The following is a 24,806-nucleotide window of genomic DNA, read 5'->3' as shown; positions in this document are numbered from 1 at the left end:
AACTGGTACGATGAGGAGTGTCAAGAAGCTGCAGAGAAAAAAGATGCAACTTGCAGGACATCAAACCTCTAGCGATACCGGCAGAACTATACCTCGCTCAATATCGTGCTTGGCGACAATGCCAGGTAGGCAAGGGATCTTTGAAACCACCGTCGGAAAAGTCAGCCTACCCGACGAAACGTCCGCTGACGGACTCAGGCTGATAGACTTCGCCGGTAGTTCAAGCAGAAAAAGATCCATCAGGCTACGTGGCTGTCTCCAGATTGAAAAACCAGAAACCAAATCGATCATGTTGTCATAGACGGAGGGCACTCTTCTAACATTTTAGACGTACGTAAACTCCGAGGCCCAAGCATCGACTCGGACCACTATCTTGTTGCAGCCAAGATACGCACCCGCCTCTGTGCAGCAAAAAATGTGCGTCCAAATATGCAAGGAAAGCTTAACTTCGAAAAGCTGCAATCACAACCGACAGCCAGTGCTTTTGCTACTCGACTCTCGCACCTGCTCTCAAAGAGCACTCTTCAACAAACCGACATATGCGAGCAGTGGAACCATATTTCCCGCTCATTAAGTAACGCCGCCGAAGAAGTAGTCGGATTTCAGCGAGCCCGAAAGAACAACTGGTACGATGAGGAGTGTCAAGAAGCTGCAGAGAAAAAAGATGCCACTTGCAGGACATCAAACCTCTAGCGATACCGGCAGAACTATACCTCGCGATGGAAAGTCTAAGCCGGGGGAGAAGCTACGGACCGCCCATCTCTCTATACCCACCCGGGCATAGCAGAGGACTACTCCCGCGAGTAAAACTCCGACGACCGCGGCAAACGACTTTCATCGGCGCCCTGGCTGCTCCAATGCATAAAAAATAATTCTGCCCTCCGTCAGGGCTCAGCGCAACCGAAGGGCAGCCCCTAAGGTCATTAAAAGAGTGGGTGTCAGTAAATATGACCAGCTGACGGAGGAGCAAAAAGCCTCCTTCTAGTGGGCAATGGGAGTCTTCGTCGCCAGCGACAAGCGATCCTCCGGGAAAGGCGGGAAGGACAAACCACCCACTAAGGCAAACTCACGGATGTACCTAGCCCCCAAGAGACAACGATCTCAGGACGACACCCCGAGTGGATCCTAAAGGCAAAGGGCTCCCATCACTTCTAACCGTCCGACCATGGCCGTGTCTACCACGAAGCCAATCAGCGAGGCCGCCAAAGAGCACCTCACAATGGCGGTGACGGACAAGGGCCATCCGGACGGCCACATTAGCACGGACAATTGTAAGTTCGCAGTGATGGGTCTATGCAGGGTATATAAAGGGATACTCCAAAAGTATCCCGGCCCTACACCAGTCATCCGTGATGCTGGGTGGCATCAGAGGCGGGTAAAGCCATGTAGAGTGTGCAGATGAACGGGCGGTCCAGCTCTAATGGGAAGCGAACTCCAGGGTTGGACAGCTTTGGCTCGGGGCAGACTTAGTTGCCGTCCATAGGGATGAAGTCCCTAACAGGCCGCGAGCCTGGGCCTGCGTTCCAGCTGAGGCGTGAGAGATTCTGGAATTTATCAGACTAGGCAACGAAGGGCTGCCCACCAGTGATTGGAGCATAGTCCGAGTTGGCGAGACCAAGGAGAAGCTGTGTTATGTTGGCTTTGTCATCAACGATGCTTACGTCCCAGTTCTCCAGGGTTGTGGTGAGGTAATAAGCTACGGCTTTTCAACTGCAGTTAATTCTCGAGATAATTTCGAATTATTCTATCTATTCTTTGAAGTGACTGTTTGACAGATCAACCAGGGCTTTTGGGAAGCAATTTTTGTTTTGTAGTATTTTCCATAACATCCCACTATCTTGTGTCGGAAATAGCAGAAATCCTAAGTCAATACAGTTAGTGGATGAAATTCATTAATTTTATTCGCTTGTTATTTTTTTAAATTTATTTTTATTATTTTATCATACGAAATGTTAAGTCAATACAGTGAGTGGATGACATTCATTCATTTTATTCGCTTGTTATTTTTTTTTTAAATTTATTTTTATTATTTTATCATACAGTTTAGTATAAAAATATCGGACCCTCGGCAACACTGAAGTTTACGAGGTCGTTTGCGCATCAAATTTGCTTCGTGATTTTACGAGGGGCTCGTAAATAGAGCTCCACACAAATTTTGACAGTTCTTTTACGAGGCTCGTAAATTTACGAGGTCTATGAGGTGGAGAGTTTCGGAAACGCTGGCTCTCACAACATCGAACAGCAACAGCACACCTGTCATTACAATTCCTCTTCCTATTTTTCTTTAAGTAATATTGTTTTACTTTCTCTACCAGTCTGCAGAATTGACGATTCGCGGTCAATCAAGACACAGTTTTTTTTGTTTTCTCGCCAACTCAGTTTTGTTGATAACTCAGCGCTAATTCTATTGTCAACAAGTTTAGTTGTTAAATATAGGGATATTTTGTCGTCTCGCTACTTTATGTACAATTTGTTTAATAAATGGATTGAATTGAACACCTGAATTTAACTTAATTCGTCATTGCACAGAGTTGCACAAACATTTTGGTGGCCCATAAGGGGATCTCTTCAATTTCCAGTTGACGACAAGAAAGCTTCCAACAATCAGTACTCGCAGCGATCGGTAGCCGATATATATAAAACGCAGCAGTGCCCGGACAGTTAAATCGGCAAAGGAAAAAAAAGGTAGGTGGGTGCAATTTCGTTTGGTTGTTCAACTTATTGAGGTTATCACAGAGGCACCAAAATGCCCAGCGAAGACCTCATTAGGGTACAGGTTAATCGCGTAGACGAGCTAAAGAAGCTGCTCACCAATTTTCGAAAGGGCAGCACAGTTCGTAAAACAAAAACCTAATTTGCACAACGGTTGAAGAGACTCGAGCAACTCCACGCAGATTTTCAAGAGACGCACGCCCGTATTATTGGAAGCGGCATCGATTCTAACCACACGTACCTCTCCGCTGAACTGTATTCAGCATTTGATGAAACATACCTCGACATATACTGCGAAATATCAGATCGCCAGGACGAGTTGTTTCCTTTAAAATCCAAAGCACCTATGATGCATATAACAGATTAATTCACACTAATTCCGACTTAAATGAAATACAAAAATTTCATTACCTAAAAAAGGCTCTTCCAGCTGATCACGATATCGACCTGCATCAAATGTCTTTGACTTTGACTAACTACGATACTGCTTGGAAATTGCTCATAAAACTCTATGACAATCCACGAATATTATTCACGCACCACATGAATGCTTTATATATTTAGCCTGCCAACACTACAGAGAGAACATGCAGATGATATAAAATGCATGCTTAATGCTCCAACCGTATGTATCAAGGAACTGAGACGTCTAAAGATATTCGTAGATGACAGCAAATTTTGGGTAGAACATCATCTCGTTACTAGATTTCCAAAGGAAACACATCAAGCGTGGGAGCATCACCTCGGCGATAGGACAACGATCCCAACGTTCAGTGACCTGGGAGCATTCCTCTACACTCGGCTGCACACATTGGACGCCATAGAAAATCGCGCAGAACAACCACCATCTTCAGATGCCATGGCGATCCGACGCCACACCCAAGCGCAAAAGACTAGGCGCCAACAGCAATATGTCCCGAACGTAGGTTCAAAAGTCGTTTCACATTCATACCAAGCCCAGCAATGTTTCAACTAAAGCTAATCACTGCATACTTTGTGGTCAAATGCACATTCTGCGCAGGTGTCCGACGTTTCTCAATTAAGATTGTTTTGAACGAAAGACCTTCGTAGACACAAAAAAAAAATTGTTCAAATTGCCTTAGCCCTTCGTATAGCCTTTGCATACAGTGTGGTAAGCGCCACCACACTTTGTTGCACATTCCAGCTTCTGTACTTCCCAACGCAAAAAGCCAACATTAGCACCGCAAATTACAACATTCAGTGCCTCTACAAGCCAAGCAGCTAACCAAGTGGCAGTTTCATCTGGTTCCCGAGCGAATTTGTCACATGCATTTGCTACCCATTCGGCAACTATCCCGTACGCTCCGCTGTCAGCTAATCTCCAGCCTCAACGGAAGGTGTTATTGGCAACGGCGCTCGTAAAATTACAGAATTTGGAGAACGGAGAGCTCGTTGTAGTAAGGGCTTTGCTTGACCAGGGTTCCGAAGACACTATTATTTCTGAAAACGCAGTTCAAACTCTAGATTTAAAAAAAATTCCAAACGCGACCGAGATTTTTGGGGTGGGCGCTCACACTAAAAATCGATGTCATAGTAGTGTTAGTCTCGTTTTTGGTTACTGCACGAACAGCGACTTTAGTGTACTGGTAGATATGGCATATGAGTTAAACTCTATAACAACGTCTTTATCTGCTGAAGACATCACGCCACAGCAGTGGTCACATTTGCAAGATCTTATCTTAGCGGACCCTTCCTACGGTAAAACCAGCAAAGTAGATTTACTCATCGGTGCCGATCTATTCGCACAGCTCCTACAACCCGGAGTATGCAGAGGTTCCAATGACCAACCAATAGCTCAAGACATGCACAGCTTCGCGCAGCCGCCTGCAGTGCCAACGCAATTTCGATGTTGCCATGCAACGCTTGAACTGGAGAAACTCGTAAAACAGTTTTACGAGCTCGAGCAAGTTCCATCTCAGCGACTTTTATCTAACGAAGATCAATGGCGCGAAGAGTTTTTTCAGCAAACGCACACCCGCCTAGATGACGGAACTTACGTGGTTCGCTTACCATTAAAATCTCTTTTCGATCCAAACCAAACTCTTGGGCGATCAAGACAAACAGCGTTAAATCGTTTCCTTCAGCTAGAACGTCGTTTTAACGGCAATGCTGAACTTTTCCAAGCGTATACGAGCGCGATACAAGATTACTTTGAACTTCAACGAATCACGCCAGCACTTTCCACCGAAGATGAACATCGCGTTATCTTATCTACGGGCAAGCCAACTTTTACGTCCTGCGTCTTACCGCACCATGCTGTCATCAATGCGGAAAGCTGCACGACTAAGCTGCGAGTCGTTTACGACGCTTCTTGAAAGACGTCAAACGGAAAATCACTTAATGATTTGCTCTGTACAGGACCATCATTGCAGAACGATTTGTCAGCCGTTATACTCAATTGGAGGAAGCAAAAATATGTAATCACTGCAGACATCCAGAAGATGTATCGTTGTATACGCATGCATCCTGACGATAAGCAATATGAGCGTATTTTATGGCGAGGAGAAGAACGTCGTATTCAAGAATTATGTTTGACCACGGTAACATTTGGAACTGCATCTTCCCCATTCACAGCTATTCGAATACTGCACCGAATTGCTCATGATGAAAGGCTGGCTAGCAGAAAATGTCCTACGCCACGAAATGTATGTGGATGACATACAGACAGGCAGCCACGCTCTACAAGAAGCCATCCAAATTCGCCACCATTTAAGAAGCGCTCTCCTATCTGCCGGTATGAAGCTGAGTAAATGGGCAAGTAATTTTGAAATCCTACTCCAATCTATACCTCCAGAACATCGAGCTCAGCCGGGGCCTCTTCAACTTAATGGTAGCGAAGCAATCAAGCTACTCGGACTATACTGGAGCTCTACAACAGTCAGTTTCAACTTCAAAATGAGATCAAATATCGACGCAACTCTAAACAAGCGCTCAATTCTTTCCACCATCGCTCGATTATTCGATCCACTCGGCCTTATTACCCCAGTAATAGTAGCCGCCAAGATGATACTCAAGGCAGTATGGACAACGAAGGTTGATCGTCCAAATGGTTATTCAACAGCCTTGGAATGGGACGAAACTATACCAGCCAGAGCTTGGCGGTGATTCATCGAATTTCAATCCCCAAATATATGAACTGCTTTCCTCAGGGACACACATCTGCCGAGCTTCACACGTTTTGCGATGGATCTTCGTCTGCTTATGCATCCTGCACATACATTCGTCTGAAATATATGGATGGTGCAATCCACACTCATCTTTTAGCCGCGAAAAGCAAGGTTACTCCGGTAAAACCGCTCACGATGCCGAGAGTTGAACTTTGCGGTGCGATGTTGGCAGCCACACTAGCTAACTGGATAAAGAGTAATCTTCGTCTACCAATTGAAGACGTGCCCATGCATTTCTGGACGGATGCGACCATCGTTATGTGTTGGATTCAAGGCGATGTCAACCGTTGGAAAACCTGTGTTTAGCTAACCGAGCCAGCAAAATTTTAACCCTCATAGTGCGACAGCAGTGGAATCACGTTGGTACACTTGAAAACCCTGCCGACTGTACATCGCGTGGCACCAGAGTCGACGAATTGCTCAGATCGAAGCTCTGGTGGAAGGGACCATCCTGGCTGTCAAAGGACAAATCGGTCTGGCCAAAATACGTCCTCAACGACGAAGGTTTCAAGGAGCAACCCAACTTCGCACTCACGTTCTCATACCAGATGACTCCTTTATAAATAAATTTTCATCGCTTAACCTATTGATACGAATCACTGCCTTTCTTTTGCGTTTCTCTTTTAACACGCGCGAAGCTCAACGCCAGTGTCGTCGGGCCGGGCCTTTATCTGTAGACGAACTCCAGGGAAGCCTCAACAATCTTGTGCGGCGTGTATAAGCTGAAGAATTTCACGAGGACCTTCGTTTGGTAAAATCCAATGAATCCCTGCCCTATAAGAGTAGCATTGGCAGTTTAACTCACTTCCTCGACAAAGAAGGTATACTTAGAGTTGGCAGTCGATTGCAATGCGCACTGTTGCCTTATAATCAAAAGCATTTGATACTTTTGCCAAAATCCCATAATTTCACTCGCTTAGGGATTGAAAATGCTCACAAGGCTACGTTACATGGTGGTATCCAGTTGACGATATCTCATATTCGCCAGCGGTTCTGGATAGTCACCGGTCTGTCCACGGAGTGTTTCTTAGCAGCGCTGCAACGCTTTATCGGTAGACGCGGAGTTTTCCACGACATGTATAGCGACAACGGAACTAATTTTGTTGAAACTGACAAGGTGCTGCAGCATAACCAACGCAACTTTGCCGAAGCTGTCAAACGCGACGTCATCCCTGTCTTGAATATTCAGAACATTCAATGGCACTTCAACCCACCATATTCATCAAACTTTGGAGGAATATGGGAGGCAAATGTCAAGTCGGTAAAAGTACCACTTGAAGAGAGCAATTGACAGCACAAGATTGGCGTATGAAGAGCTCTCTACCGTGCTTCTAAGGATCGAAGCATGCCTCAATTCGCAGCCCCTTTGCCCGTTGAGTGCTGATCTAGACGACCTGTTGGTACTAACACCAGGCCATTTCCTAATAGGAATAGGTGCACATTATCTCGCGCTACAACGTATGATCCGACAGTTCTGCAAAAATGGTCATCAGATAGGGTATGTCACCTTCAAGCTCGACCAAAGTGGCGTAAGCATGAACCCAATCTGAAAATTAACGAACTGGTTTTATTAAAGAACGATCGATTGCCGCCACAACAATGGATGCTTGGAAGAGTTGCAGAACTGCCTCCTGGAATTGATAATCTTGTTCGAGTGGTAACCCTGCGCACTAAGCTCGGCATGTGCAAGTGCTCGATCTCAAAGCTATGCCGATTGCCTATCTCCTCCACAAATGAGGCGGTCACTCCAGCAAACAACCTAAACGATTGAACTCACTAAACCTATTTATTACTTTTCAGCACCAGCTCCTGGCAATGTCTAGATTGACCAGCCATCTAAAGGACATCAACATCATGCCAGTTCCAACATTAGGGGCGGCATGGACAGTTTCGGAAACACTGGCTCTCACAATATCGGACAGCAACAGCACACCTGTCATTACACTTCCTTTTCCTATTATTCTTTAAGTAATTTTGTTTTGCTTTCTCTACCTCTCTGAAGAATCGACGATTAGCGGTCAATCAAGACACAGTTTTTTTTTTGTTTTCTCGCTAACTCAGTTTTGTTGATAACTCAGCGCTGATTCTATTGTCAACAAGTTTAGTTCTTTGTTAAATATACGGACATTTTGTCGTCTTGCTACTTTATGTACAATTTGTTTAATAAATGGATTGAATTGAACCCCCTAATTTAACTTAGTTCGTCATTGCACAGACTTGCATAAACAGGAGGCTTTTATGAAATTAAGGGAAGATTCTTAATATGATAATACATGTAAAATAAAAAAATAAATAAATTTTAAATTATTAACCCTTTAACTACATCTTTTGCATTGCGGCATATTAGAAGAATGTTCTGCAAATACGGATCTTTTGCACATTATGCAGGATTTCCTTGTTGGGCGTCGTTTGGCGCATATATAACAATTACCCTTTGTTTTAATTCTGCCCATACTGTCACGTACTTATTCGCACCCTACTGCAACATACAGTCAGTCAATAAAGTTTAGGTACAGCGAATTTTTTGCAATATGGGCAACTATTTTTTAAATATTTTATTTTTCGCTAATTTTATATAAAAATATGGTTAATTCTACAACAAAACCCCCAAAAATATGAGATCCAAACTAATTGATAGCTGATTAAAATGCCGTGCGCACCCTAATAATGCCTGCCTTCCATGGTCACTTTCGTTCCCACTGTAATGGGTGACAGATAATAAGATCAACGGAAATAAGGCCAATTGACTTTATTTCCAACACTGTTGCGAAATAAAGTCCATTGACATTATTGCCTTTTTAAAAGCGAAATAAAATCCATTGACATTATTGCTCTTTCAAACATTAAATTTGCTTAGCTTCGCGGCGGCCTGCGTCCGGGCGCCACATCGCGCGCGCCGCACTCGCGCCACGCGTACCACGCGCGAACGGCGCGCCACTCCACGTCAGCCTACGCCGCGGCCCCGCGCCCCCGCGCCCCGCCCCCCTGTCCCCCTCTCCCACCGTGCGGTAACGCAGGTAGATTTATTTTTTGTATACGTTGAAATAAAATGCTTATATATCTTACATATCGAGGCCTTATATTCAATAATACCCTCTATCTGCACACTTTCCACAAAGATGAGATGATGATATAAAAATCCACCTAAGATTTAACTGTCATTGGTGATATTAATGCTACCTTATATAACGCTTGAAAGAAGAATTTACACTATTATAAATTGGAAATCAGAACTAGTATATCAGTGATGACAGGTAATAAGTCCCAGATGGTTTCTAAAATCACAAATTAGTTTTTGTGCAAATTGCAGATAGAGAGTATTAATGAATTTAAGACCTCGATATTTATTTTTATTGGAAGATTTCTGCTGTGTTTTGGCAATAACTTGTCTGCAGTGAAAAAGCATATAATTTGTGTTTCAAAAGTGTGTGAAATCCAAAAACCAATCAATTAACTTACATGATCTCGGTTCCGATATTAAATAATCAATAATTGTTTATACCCGCATTTTGGTACATTGGCTTGGCCACCTTATAAATAGTGTCGTCGTGCTCCTTAGCTGCTTTTAAATGATGTCGTCACAAATTGCTGGCGGAGACATGAACATAGTGTAAGAAAATTCCCTTTCTATAATTGTTGGTTTCTTTTCCACCTTAGACATTCCGAATTCGCTCAAAATATGCTAATTTAAAATACAGAATTCTTTCAGTGTTCCTCCGGGGTTTTAAAAACATGTACTGTTTCTTTAATTTAATAGTGTTAGCTTTATTTTTGTGGAAACGAAACATGTTTTGCAAGTTCTGGATCATTTCTACACTCTTTCTTCAAATATTTCTCGTATTCCAGCTGCGTTTTGCGTTTGGTTTTTCGCATCGTGCTTTTACTATATTCGTAATTTTAAATTTTTTAATAAAATCAATTGGTGGTAGTTCATGATTGTGTGTGGATTAATAACACCGCACTGAGGATTTGGCAATAACCTTTTTCATCTATTAAAAAACAATACATACGAGGCAATGTTTATTGTAAGAACGAAATTTTTTTCTATGAATCGACATACTTTAAGCATTGTTGACGCTATTTCCATTTGAATGAGGAAAATTTTGTTGACTTTATTTCGCTTTTGAAAATGTAATAATGTCAATTGACTTTACTTCGCACAAAGGTGGGAAATGAAGTCAATTGACCGTATTTCCGTTGATCTTGATACCTGTCACCGCTGTAATGCACTATGGCCAAAGGAAAGTGAGCACAGCACTCCAAAACCAACTGTATCACCGCGCGCACGGGAAAACGGCTATCGTAAAGTTGGACGGAAACAAACATACATATATTATTGAGCGATTCACAATGGGGTCGTAAGTGCAGACTCCCCATTACTTGTATACCCTGCTGATTCAGTTAAGTGACATTTTGCCAAGTTTTGGTTTTTTATTTTGTTTATTTAATGTTTATAGTGTTATTATAAAAGTCAAGCACATTACATAACGAGAGCCACATAAATCCACGTTCAAGCTTCGTACAAAAATTGAAAAATTCAACAAACTCTAACAATTACACCAAAAATTTTAAACTTTTCGTTCAGAATTTTAAGAAAAATTCCAGGTATTCAGTTTTATAGCCCATTTAATTTAAGTAGGTAAAAGTGAAAATTTCAAGACGCTAGGAATTTTTAGAAAAATTCCTGGTATTCAGTTTTATTGCCCATTTAATTTAAGTAGGTAAAAGTGAAAATTTCAAGACGCTGGGAAATCACGTTGATTTTTAATAATTTTTTTTTGCTGACGGCGCTATGCATTTTCTTCTATATAAAAGGCACTATCCTAAGATAAATCGTGAGTGAATTGAACCCCACTTGGCTTCTTATATTTTTAATAACTAATGGACCCCACTAAAAGCTCCTTTTCACGAAAACATTCCTACGTGTCCCACCCGTGACAGAGGAATTACGGCTTTTCTTTTACAACAAAGCCATCGCTTTTGTTGTAGGTTTTGCTTTGTTTGTATTAGTGGTTCTTTGTTTTATTATAAGGCATCAAGTTCATACAGAAAAGTGAAATAATCTCGCAGAGTTTCCGTAAAATATATATGCTCCAAAAAGCAGGTTCTTTTTTTCGTCCCCCCCGTGACAGAAGAAGTAACTCAGCTTTTTTCCATATAAAAGTAATCTGGATTTTTTTTTCGTATTTTGCAATAACTCATATAATAGTCAATTAGGTGTAGCTTTATCAAAATGTAGAATTGTTGAGTACTTTATAATTAAATTTAAACAAGAAAGAACATTTTTTCTGTACAAATGTCCTACCTGTGACGGTGGAATCGCCAATATGTCCTTGTACATATTATAATAAACACTTATAACGTTTTAGTTTAAAACGAGCGAGTGTTTTTCACTTTCAAACCAAACGCGAAGATCCCTTCTCGCGTTGCTATGGTCCTCCATCGCCTCACCGAACGGCATAATCACGAACGGGATAACAAAAAAAATACAGTCCACCAAAAAAAAAAAAAGAAAAAACTTAAAATCTTTACAAAAACATTTGGAAGATAGATAGAACATTTACTGCAAAGACAAAAGTGATTACAAACAATTATAAAAAAACACAAACAATATCACTTAGTGCGCTATACAAGCAAACAGAAACTAACTATATAGTGTAAAAAAATATGAAACATTAAATGTATAAATAAATCACAAAAAAATAGCGACAAAAATAACCCAAAATCAACTTCAAAATTACCAACAAAACCAGGGATAAAGCAAACAACCAATAATTTTTACCGCTAAAATATCAAAAAACAACATCAACATCAATCAGGGGCTCAGCAACTAGCTCACCAACAACAGAGGCAGCAGCAGCACCTAACCCACATTAGGCGAATTGATCAGCACCAGCAATAATCCCCAGCAGCACTTTCTGAAGCAATAAAACTAAAGGGAAGTAAGAACCCAGGATCATAACGATCTTAAAGAAAATTTTAATCTTCCTACACATACATTAAACCCATCTAAAAAACGACAAAGTAAACACAAATTTCGCTCTATTGTCACAAATAAAAAATATCAACTCAGTTCAGCTTACCCAGTAAGCGCCTAAATGTACATACGCACAAACATACGATCGTACATATGTACAGGCATACATACTTACATACATATATGCATTGTGATGCCTTTACCTACATACCTACTTATATGTACCGATCATCTATATGCGCATAATTACAAAGCGCCTGCTCAAACAAATGTTTTTTGCTTACGTTTTGTGCCTATTCTACGCCCCCACAAGCAGTGCAGCTCTCAGTAAACTTCAACTGCATAAGCATACGCACATACGTACATACATACCGATTCAGAACCAATAGATTTGAACTCTGCGCTCCCAGCAGTACTAATTATTGCTATTGTCATTTAATGCACTTTGTTCATCTAAGTTTTTCGCATAATCGTATATTTATGGTGACAGATAATAAGATCAACGGAAATAAGGTCAATTGACTTTATTTCCCGCCCTGGTGCGAAATAAAGTCAATTGACATTATTACCTACTGAAAGGCGAAATAAAATCCATTGACATTTTTGCTCTTTCAAACAATAAATTTGCTTAGCTTCGCGGCATCCCGCGTGAGCGCTCCGCGCGACCGGCACGCCACACCACGTCACGCTACGCCGACGAAATCCACCTAAGATTTAACTGTCATCGGTGATATCAATGCTACCGTATATATAACGCCTGACAGAAGAATTTACACTATTATACATTGGAAATCAGAAGTAATATATCAGTGATGACAGGTAATAAGTCCCAGTTGGTCTACAATCACAAATTAGTTTTCGTGCGAATTGCAGATAGAGGGTATTCATGAATTTAAGCCCTCGATATTTCACACTTTTATATTTGTAAGTTATTGGAAGATTTCTGCTGTGTTTTGACAACAACATGTTTGCAGTAAAAAAGCATATAATTTTTGTTTCAAAAGTATGTGAAAACCAATCAATTAACTTACATGAATTCGGTTCCGATATTAAATAATCAATAATCGTTTATACCCGCATTTTGGCACATTGGTTTGAATGAGCCAACTAATAAATAGTGTCGTCGTTCTCTTTAGCTGCTTTTAAATGGTCACAAATTGCTGGCAGAGACATGAATACAGTGTAAGAAAATTCCTTTTCTATAATTGTTTCCCTATAGAAAGGTTGGTTTCTTTTCCACCTTAAGACATTCCGAATTCGTTCAAAATATGCTAATTTAAAACACAGAATTCTTTCAGTGTTCCTTCGGGGTTTTTGGACATGGACTGTTTCTTTAATTTAATAGTGTTAGCTTTATTTTTGTGGAAACGAAACATGTTTTGCAAGTTCTGGATCATTTCTACGCTCTTCCTTCAAATATTTCTCGTATTCCAGCTGCGTTTTGCGTTTGGTTTTTCGCATCGTGTTTTTACTATATTCGTAATTTTTAATTTTATAATAAAATCAATTGGTGGTAGTTCATGATTGTGTGTGGATTAATAGCATCATACTAACGATTTGGCAATAACCTTTTTCATCTATTAAAAAACAACACTTACGGGGCAATGTTTATTGTAAGAACAACATTTTTTTCTATGAATCGACGTACAGTAAGCATTGTTGACGCTATTTCCGTTTCAATGACTTTATTTCCAAATTTTTGTTGACGTTATTTCGGTTTTGAAAAGATAATAATGTCATTTGACATTATTTCGCACAAGCGTGGGAAATAAAGCCAATTGAACTTATTTCCGTTGATCTTGTTACCTGTCACCATATAAAAATCCCGTTTCACTCTGTTCGTTTACGCTAATCTCCGAAAACGCTTAACCGATTTCAATGAAATTTTGTGGGTGTGTATTGTTGGTTCCAGGTTTAAAGATAGGATAGTTTTGAACCCGAGAAAAAAAATATTTTTTTTATCGAAATTTTGTTTATGCTCCTCGCAACGTGCTTATCTTAATACATACAAATCCCGTGTCACTGTGTTTGCTTACGCTAGTCACCGAAACCGCTTAACCGACTTCAATTAAATTTTGTGGGTGTGTATTGTTGGTTCGAACTTAAAAGATAGGATAGCTTTGAACCCGAGAAAAAAAATATATTTTTTTTTCATCGAAATTTTTTCTATGCTCTATAAAATAAAGTCCAAAATATGTATGTAATGTAATAACTTCGCACAGACTCCTCAGATTTGAAAATGTTTTTTTTTGCATTTTAAAGCTTATCTATCTGGGAAAGACAATTTCAACATTATTTGAAGAAACCTATAAATATGAATATGCCAAAATGTGGGAAAAATCATCAAATCATTTTTAAAACTACTATAAATTAAAAACGAATAAATCGATTGAAATATTTCTTCTTTGCAGTTAAACTCTGGAATGATTATTTACGTTCTGCATCAAACAAAAAAGTAAAGTATTTTCTAATATAACCTAAATTAGCGAAACAAAAGTGGCACTTTTTCAAAAAAGGCTGTTTGTGTGTATGTTCGCTGTGTGCCAAATGTACCAAGCTGCGTTAAGCGGGAAGAAGCAAGCAAAAGATTTGGCAATAACCTTTTTCATCTATTAAAAAATGTTTATTGCAAGAATAACATTTTTTCTATGAATCGACATATTTTAAGCATTGGTGACGCTATTTCCATTTGAATGAGGAAATAGCGTCAATGACTTTATTTCCAAATTTTTGTTGACTTCATTTCCCTTTTGAAAATTGTGGGAAATAAAGTCAATTGGCCTTATTTCCGTTGATCTTCTTACCTGCCACCTAGATTTATACCTACATACTTACTAACGCATGCATTTCGTTGGAATAATTGCGCTGTCCATATATATAAATACACATGTTAATAAAGTGAACCCCCCAGTAAGCTTGGTGGGTAACCAGCAGCAAATTTACCATTTCCTAAAAATATATATTGACAAAAACAAACACTCTTGAACCCAGCAGCAAATTTACCACTTCCTAAAAATATATATTGACAAAAACAAACGCTCTTGAACCACTTTTAAAAAGAATACATATATATAAATATACATATAAAATACAAATTAAAACCCAGTAGTAAAATTCACTAGTCACAAATATACATACAGTCCAAAAAAAAAACACAATTAACCACAAATTGCACAACCAATAGCCTCCTTTACATACTAAAATAAAAATATAAATAAATTTCCTAATATCAAAAATGCCAACTGAACAAAGCCCGAAAATTAGATTCAAAATTCCGAGGAAATCAACTCCCGCCAAAATCTTTGAAAAGCTTCAGACTTCTATCGAAGCAAAGAAATCAGAGAAAAGAAAATCTCATGACCCGTGTGCGCAAAAATTTATCATCGAAAATATGCTTCATGAGATATTGTGCCATAGAGGAATTCACACAGTCGGCCCTCGAAATAAAAGAAAAAACTATTGACAATCTCTGGGCGCGCTCACAAGCCGCATATGACTCACTTTTCCAAAAAAGATGATGAAGACCTTCCAGATAATTTTTTGGTGTTGGGGAAAGCAAGTTTCAATTTAGTATTGATATTTATGAAATGACTAAAGCGAAGATCTTAGATGAACTCAAATTGATGCGAGCTATAAGTCACCCGAGCTCTCACTCCCGAGAAGCAAAGAATTCGCACACAGATGAAAATCGTCGCATGTATCTGCAACGCCCGCCATGTGATACGGAAATTTTCCACGGTGGTTATGAAGAATGGCAATCTTTCCGAGATATGTTTACCGCCATCTATATAAACCACCCCCAATTATCATCCGCTCAAAAATTATACCATCTCCGGTATAAAACAAAAGGCAAATCCATCTTAGCGACGAGAATTTTTACCTGGCATGGCAAGCATTAAGCGAGCGTTTCGAAAATAAACGCATATTAGTGGACAAATCCAAATCCGATTAATGAATCTTCCTAGTGTTCACAAAGAAGATAATATACAAATTATTAATCTCCAAAGTAAAATAGAAACATGTCTGGTCATTTTAAATACTCAAAAGGTTTTAACAGACAGCTATGTCAGAAAATACATAACTCGTTACTGCATGTTCATTCAAATAAAGGTCATTCCAAAAAGGCTAGCATAAAATAAAATATTACAAAATCGATCAACCCCGATCGACAGATACATGAAAGCTCTGGTCATACCCAAAAGACCACAGCCCCACAAAATAAAAAGCAAGTGATCCCCTATGATCACCACCCAACCAATATGAAAACTCAAAAGGTAATAGCGCAACACAGCACAGCGCATGCGATTACCAACGATTGCCCCAATAGTTAACAAGCTGCATGCCGGATAAGAAATCCACCTGCTCAAACTCCGGCATGTAAACTCGTTCCATATTGTCAAAGAAAATCAAGTTCTCCTCCCAACTGCAATAGTGGCAAACGCGGCTCTTTAAGCCAAATGTGGCTCTTTGCTCAGAAAAGTGCGGCTCTTTTTACTTTCTATTTGCTTAGAACATTTAGGCTCTTTTTACGTTTTAAAATACATATTTCTCTGCTAGAAATTATTTTCCATTGTGTTGTTTTTTTTTTTATTTTATTATTTTTATATTCTTCTTCTTTTTTGGCGCTGTAACCGCCTAAGCAATTTTGGCAGCAAAGCACGCTAGTCGTTTCTCTTCTATGCCAACTGACGCCAATTGGAAACGCCAAGCGAAGCCAAGTCCTTCTCCACTTGATCTTTCCATCGCAGTGGGGGCCTCCCTCTTCCTCTGTTACCAACAGCGGGTTCCGAGTTAAATACTTTCAGAGCTGAATTGTCGGTGTCCATTCGAACGGCATGGCTAAGCCAGCGGAGCCGCTGTATTTTAATTCGCTGCATTATGTCTATGTCGTTGTAAAGCTCATACAGCTCATCGTTCCATCGTCTGCGGTACTCACCGTCGCCAACGCTTAAAGGCTCGTAAATCTTCCGCAAAATCTTTCTCTCGAACACCCCAAGAGCCGCCTCATCGGATGTTGTCATTGTCCATGCTTCTGCACCCTATCCCAGCACGGGCATGATGAGTGACTTATAGAGCGTGGTTTTCGTACGTCGAGAGAGGACTTTACTCCTGAATTGCCTACTCAGTCCAAAGAACACTTGTTCGCAAGAGTGATTCTGCGTTGGACTTCAATGCTGACATTATTATCGGTGTGATAGCTGGTTCCCAAGTAAACGAAATTCTCTACTTTCTCGAAATTGTAACTGTCAACAGTGACGTGGGTGCCCAGGCGCCAGGAAAATGCAGAACAGACTTCGCGGTAATTAATACCGATGATATCGATGTCATCGGCATAAGCCAGCAATTGCACGCTCTTGTAGTAAATTGTTCCTGAGCGGTTGAGTTCTGCAGCTCTTATTATCTTCTCCAACATCACATTAAAGAAGTCACATGGAAAGGAGTAGCCCTATCTGAAACCCCGTTTGGTGACGAATGACTCGGAGAGGTCTTTCCCAATTCTGACGGAGCTGGTGGTATTGCTGAACGTCATTTTACACAGCTGTATGAGTTTTGAAGAGATGCCAAATTCAGACATAGCGGCGTATAGGCAACTCCTTTTAGTGCTGTCAAAAGCGGCTTTAAAGTCGACAAATAGGTGGTGTGTCGATCCTTTTCTCGCGGGTCTTTTCCAAGATTTGGCGTATTGTGAATGCCTGGTCTATGGTGGATTTTCCAGGTCTAAAGCTACACTGATAAGGCCCAATCAGTTCATTGACGGTGGGCTTCAGTCTTTCACACAATACACTCGATAAGACCTTGTAACCTATGATTAGAAGGCTGATCCCGCGGTAGTTGGCGCGAATGGCGGGGTCACCTTTTTTGTGGATTGGGCAGAGCACACTTAAATTCCAGTCGTCGGGCATGCGTTCATTTGACCATATTCTGCACAAGACTTGATGCATGCACCTTATCAACTCCTCGCCGCCGTACTTGAGTAGCTGGCAGGCTGTCAGCTCCAGCAGCTTTGTTGTTTTTCAGCCGCGTTATTGCTATACGTACCTCGTCATATTCATGCGGTGGAACGTCGACTCCGTCATCATCGACTGCGAGCTCGGGTTCTTCTTCTCCACAACTTTCCTTGCTGCTACCATTTAGTAGGGCAGAAAAGTGTTCCCTCCATAACTTAAGTACGCTCTGGACATCGGTTACTAGGTCGCCATTGTTTATCTTACAGGAGTACGCCCTGGTCTTGAAACCTTCCGTAAGTCGCCTAACCCTCTGGTAAAATTTTCGGACATTCTTCCTGTTAGCCAGCATTTCAAGCTCTTCACACTCACGTATTTCGGCATCTCTCTTCTTATTACGGCAAATACGTCTCGCTTCCTTCTTCAGATCCCTATAGCGGTCCCATATAGCGCGCGTTGCGCCCGATCGCAGCGTGACCCTGTAGGCAGCATCTTTTTTCTCTGCAGCTTCCTGACACTCCTCATCGTACCAGTTGTTCTTTCAGGCGCGCTGAAATCCGACTACTTCTTCGGCGGCGATACTTAATGAGCGGGAAATGTGGTTCCACTGCTCGCATATGTCGGTTTGTTGAAGAGTGATCTCTGATAGCAGGTGTGAGAGTCGAGTAGCGAAAACGCTGGCTATCTGTTTTTATTGCAGCTTTTCGAGGTTAAGCTTTCCTTGCATATTTTTTGCAGCACAGAGGCGGGTGCGTATCTTGGCTGCAACAAGATAGTGGTCCGAGTCGATTTTTGGGCCTCGGAGTGTGCGTACGTCTAAAAGACGGGAAGCGTGCCTTCCATCTATCACAACATTATCGATTTGATTTCTCGTTTTTCGATCCGGAGACAGCCACGTAGCTTGATGGATCCTTTTATGCTTGAAACTTGTACTGCATACTACTATGTTTCGGGTTTCGGCGAAGTCGATCAGCCTCAATCCGTTGTCGGACGTTTCATCGTGGAGGCTGAATTTTCCGACGGTGGTTCCAAAGATCCCTTCCTTGCCCACGCTGGCATTGAAGTCGCCAAGCACGATTTTGATATAATGACGGGGGCACGTGCGCTCCAAGCGCTCATAGAAGAGGTCCTTGGATGCCTCATCCTGCTCTTCCGTCGGGGCATGGGCGCAGATGAGCGAGATGTTGAAGAATCTCGCTTTGATGCGGATTGTGGCTAGACGCTTGTCCACCGGGGTGAACAACAGTACTAGGCGATGGAGTCTCTCGCCCACCACAAATCACACTCCGAATTTGCGCTCCTTTACATGGCAGCTGTAGTAGACGTCGCAAGGCCCAAGACATTGCTTACCTTGCCCCGTCCAACGTATTTCTTGGATGGCGGTGATGTCAGCTTTTGTCCTTACGAGGACATCAACCAGCCGGGCAGAGACACCTTCCACATTAAGGGTCCGGACATTCCAGGTGCATGCCCTCAAATCGTAGTCTTTTAAACGTTTGCCGTGGTCGCCATCATAAGGGGGGGGGGGGGTCCCACCCGAGGCTTTGCCTTGCTTCTTCACTGGAAGTGGTTTTTGAGATCGGAACATTACCCGTACAAAATTTGTTTGGCGAGCAAAAAAAAAATCTTTTGTATTCAGGCGAACACAGGAATCGGACTTTTAACAACATCAAATAAAGCAGCACATATTTCTACTAGTCCTATTTATTGCTTGCTTCACAGACAACTTTATTATTTTTCGGCCTAGAATTTTTTAACAAGCAGTGTGTTCTTAGTTTCTGTACATGCAACAAAACTTGTCAGGTAGGTTTTCGACCCTACCGACTAACAGTATAATGCTTGAAGCGATGGTTAAAGTGGAAATAAAGAAAATTAGGGGTTTCTTTAGACTTTACGCAATAAAACTTCCCAACAATCGAAGTCTACCACTAAATTGTTATACATAATTTTAAAGGCCTATAAATCCTCTTCTTATGTTTGATTTTTAAAATTGGGTGAAAAATAGTCAAGCTTTTAATAGACAGGTCCCTCAAGTATGAAAATAACGCATCTTTTAATAAAAAATCAGGGACGGTAATCATTATGAGTAAAATCATTTAAATCAGCATTTAATCATTATTTTATGATTTATATTTTTTCGCCCAAAAATAATAATTATTATTGATTTTTTTCGCTCAATCACAAATAATGATTATTTTATGATTTTAATTTTTTCGCTCTGAGATAATAAATATTACTGAGTTTTATTTTCCCACTTAAAAATAATGATTATTCATAAAATTGAAAAGGTTATACAGACGCAACTTACTGAAATTTTGACCTGAAAATTTTGGGATTTATTTCTTTTATTATATGGCTACCTATGAAAAGGATACAACGGAAATAACGCTGATATAACTTTTGAGTTTTTTGAATGATCATTATTCTTAAGTGAAACAAATAAAACTTAATAATAATTATTATCCCTGAACGAAAAAAATAAAAATCATAAAGTAATCATTATTTGTCATCGATAAAATAAAAATCACGTAATAATAATTATCTTTGAGCGAAAAATTAAAATTCAAATATTAATTATTATTTTCAATCTTCATTGGTTAAACTCGAAAAATAAAAATCATTGTAAATTACAGTGGGACGTACGAACACAAATACGTGAGTGTAGTTAAAATTGCTTTACGACGAATACAACTTGTTGATTTTTTTGGTTAAAATTTAAAAAATAATGATTATTTTCCGTCCCTGAAAAAAATGGAAGATTCAGGAACTATAGGAAACCTATGAGATATGTATAAAGAAGGAAAATTTTTACGATATGAAAAAGACACTCCAAAAATCCGTACAAAAATCCGAACATCTTGACGGAAAGCTAAAAATCCGTACGTTGAATCCGTACAACCATTTTCACCCCTGCAATCCGTACAGTACGGATAAATCTGTACATCTGGCAAGGGCTGGATGGAACATTTGCAAAACTTGAAATCGTTTCTACATGGAGAGGATAGAAATATTTTTGATTTGTCGCAAATTATTTTAAGTTTTGAAGCTAAACTACGTCCTTTTATACGTGATCTCAAAAAAAGGATATTTCATGATTTTCCATGACTATAAAAAAATATTGTACATGTCAAAGAGGGTAATTTTGACCCCTATGCCGAAATACTACATGATTTAAAAGCAGATTTTGAAAAAAGATTTGCCGATTTGAAATTATTTAAATGTGCGTTTAAATACTTCATAAACTCTTTTCTATGCAACATAATTGAGGATGAATTTACAATATCCGAAATACTCCTTTTTAAGAAAAGCGAAGAAGAGCTGCTGGTGTTTTTGGAATGAAGAGAAGATAAGACACTTGAAATGCAACATAAAGCTTTGCCACTGCTTGTATTCCGGCAACATGTACCAGATTTAAAATCTGCGTGCCGTATATTTTCAATTTTTGGTACAACGTATAACTGTCAGTCTTTGTACTCTACAATGAAATTCGTAAAGTCAAAATACCGCCCACAATTTATTAACCAACATTTAACAGAACTGTTACGAACGGCTTTAACTGACGTAAAACCAGATTTTGAAAATTTGGCAAGAGATCTTTTGAATTTTCTTTAATATCTATTTTACATGCATTAGAGTAACAATAAAATTAATGTTTTTCATTTCCAATAATAATTTTATTTAAAAATAAAATTTTTCTTTTTGTTGTCTTTTTTGTGGCTCTTTATAGAATTTAAAATTTACATGTGGCTTTTTTCGGCCTTGCATTGCCCACCCTTGCAATAGAGCATCGAGAACAGTTTCATCTCTGAGCACTGCTTGACCAACCGAACACTCACAGTTCGAAGTATTTCATATTGGTGGATGTAATTCAAAAAAAACTAAAACCGTATGTAAACTCAGTATAACTACCCGCAAGTCATAGCGGAAGATAAATACAAAATCTGTAATACTCAAGCAATTAACGGAGCAGTTACCGACTTCCTCCTCAAGTCGTGAATTTATTAAACAGTTCAATACCCATGGACTAGCTGACTCCCATTTCAGGAAGCCAGCACCGATAGATCTGGTTATTGGAAGCGACATACGAAGGGATAATGTATTTTGATGATTTTTTTGAAACTGGAGATTTTGTGTTTAGGGATTTTATTTTCGAAGATTTCGTGGCTCTCCCGAATAATCAGAATATCATCTACACCCAATGCCATTGAAGCAATACACGGCGTTTTTTTTAGGATTACGTACAGTCAATCAACAAAGTTTAGGTACACAGAGTTTTTTGCAATACGGGCAACTGTTTATTAAATATTTTATTTTTCGCTAATTTTTTATAAAAAAGATGTTTAATTCTACAACAGAAACCCCAAAAATCAGAATTACAAACATTGTGCACAATTAAAGAAAATTCTGCAAATTTTCATTCAAATATTACACTTTTTATTTACACCCTTTAGAAAGAAGTTGAGTATGCAGCTTTTTAGCCCATTAAATTTTAGTATAATAAACTGCAAATTTGAGGTAGCTAGAACTTACCATAGATTTTTGGTAATTTTTTTTTGTTGAAGGTGTTGCCTATTTTCTCCATATAGAATAATTCTCGATATTTTTTTTTACATGGAAAAAATGGGCGACACCTTCAACAAACAAATTTGCCAAAAATCAATGGTCAGCTACCTCAGACTTGCACTTTATTACACTAAAATTGAATGGGTTAAAAAACGGCATACTCAACTTTTTTCTAAAGAGTATAATAAAAAGTGCAACATTTGTATTAAAATCTGAAGAATTTTCGTTAATTTTGCACAAGGTTTGGAAGTTTTGGGGTTTCTGTTGTAGAATTAACCATATTTTTATAAAAAATTTGCGAAAAATAAAATATTTAAAAAACAGTTGCTCGTATTGCGCAAAACTCTCTGTACCTAAACTTTGTTGACTGACTGTACATAATCCTAAAAAAACTGCGGTTTATTGCTTCAATGGCATTGGGTGTAGAGAATATTCTGATTAGTCGGGAGAGCCACGAAATCGCCGAAAATAAAATGCCTAAACACAAAATTTCCAGTTTCAAAAAAATCACCAAAATACATTATCCCCAAACACGAAATCCCCACAATTTTTTGGTGACAGTGTCACAAAATCCCCAAACTTTTTAATAAATGATATTACCTATCATAAAGATTGTTTTTTTAAGACATGTGGTTTTCAAGAAGAAATAAAACGCATATAGTTTCATGTTATGGCCAAGAATTTAGCTTTATTACAAAGATAAGGGTTTTCTATTATGTTTTAAAAATGATTTCGGGCAAGTGACCACCGCGGAATAAATTCCAGCCGAGAGGCCAATTTTCGACCACTTTTGCAGCAATTGGGGCCGTATGTCAGCAATAACGCGCCGAATATTCTCTTCCAAGGCGTCAATCGTCTCGGGCTTATCTGCGTAGACAAGCGACTTCACATAACCCCACAAAAAATAGTCCAGCGGTGTTAAATCGCAGGCCCACACGCGAGATAATGCGCTCACCAAAAGTTTCCTTCAATAAATTGATTGTTTCGTTGACTGTATGGCATGTAGCGCCGTCTTGTTGGAACCAAAGGTAGCCCACATCAACATCCTCCAATTGAAGCACGAAAAACTCATTAATCATGGCTCTATAGCGTTCTCCATTGACTGTAACATTATGGCCGGCTTCGTTTTTGAAGAAATATGGACCAATGATTCCCACCAAACAGTGACTTTTTCAGGATGTAACGGCGTCTCAACAATGGCTTGTGGATTATCATTACTCCAAATGCGAAAATTTTGTTTATTAACGTACCCATTCAACCAAAAGTGAGCTTCATCGTTGAACAAAATTTTCTTGTGAAAATCAGGATCGGTGGTCATCTCGTTTTGGGCCCATTCACCGAACGCGAGACGCGCTTGATGAGTTGGATCTTGTAAGCCCGCAAACCAAGATCCTTCCGCAAAATCTTTCATAAAGTAGATGGGCACAGCTCCAATTGTTGCGCGCGATGGCGGATGGACTCATTCGGGTCTTCTTCGATACTCTGCTCCACAGCAGCAATAGCGTCTTCGGTGAGCACTGTATGGCATCTCTGAGGATGTGCATTATCCACTAAAATAAACGTGGTGCGAAACCGATCCGTGGTTGCTCGAATTACCGACTCTGCTGGGCGATTATGTCGACCGAATATTGGACGCAGCGCTAATTGGAAAGAATTTATTTGAAGGGAAAAAATCGCCAATGACGATTTCATAAATTTTTACGCGCAAATACCAACCAACATTAAAGTATGTTGGCACCATGATACAACTATTCACAGGCATTGGGCACCTGGAGAAGGCGCAGCCGCTCAGTAACTGTTGCAATTGAACCTTCTGAACGCGTTGTTGGGTACTTCTGATCACCTCAACAATTGAGTGTTAGATGATCGTAATATTATTCTGATCATTTGAGACAGCATAATGTATCAAGCCGTTCAGAAGACGCATAACGTCGCTCACTAATCACTGATTTTTTAGCAACGGTTTTGCTGCGCCTTCTTAACCTACCCATTTTCTTCCCAGAGAGTTTTCCTTCACATAGAAATTCGCGCTCTTTTATTTTTATTTGGACGCATTTGAATGTTGGTTCTTAGCTTCCAAACAATAAAAAAAAACGATTGAAAACAGGCATGAATTAGAATTTTAAATTTGTTTCCTAATTACATGTTTATGTTAGGTTTTTGGAACTTAAATATCTGCAAGAAAGTTTGCTTAAAAATTACGTAACTACATATACATGGTGGTCGAAAATATTTTTTTCCCTTACCTTTAACCTTTTACACCATGTTCTGACCTACATCGAAAATATGCTTTTGGTTAAAACTTGTGTTTCGTCCATGTAAACTCTGTCAAAAGAAAACCAGTTTTCGCTGAAAACTACTTGAAATCTCACGTTCTACTCATTCCAATCGGTGTCTGCACTAGTTTTTTTCGATTATATA

General features: G+C 39.6%; 1 protein-coding gene across 4 annotated transcripts in view; it reads right to left on the bottom strand.

The window, feature by feature from the left end:
* The window catches only part of LOC118745584 (Wilms tumor protein 1-interacting protein homolog), a 277,158-nt gene that overhangs the window by 1,701 nt on the left and 250,651 nt on the right, over nt 1-24,806 (bottom strand). The gene's annotated exons all lie outside the window — the stretch shown is intronic.

This window comes from Rhagoletis pomonella, unplaced genomic scaffold, assembly GCF_013731165.1.
Source record: "Rhagoletis pomonella isolate Grant_MI unplaced genomic scaffold, Rhpom_1.0 Rhpom_scaffold_00009, whole genome shotgun sequence".
NCBI lineage: Eukaryota > Metazoa > Arthropoda > Insecta > Diptera > Tephritidae > Rhagoletis > Rhagoletis pomonella.
Note: the sequence above shows the minus strand (reverse complement) of the source record. Positions and strands in the feature narration are given on the sequence as shown.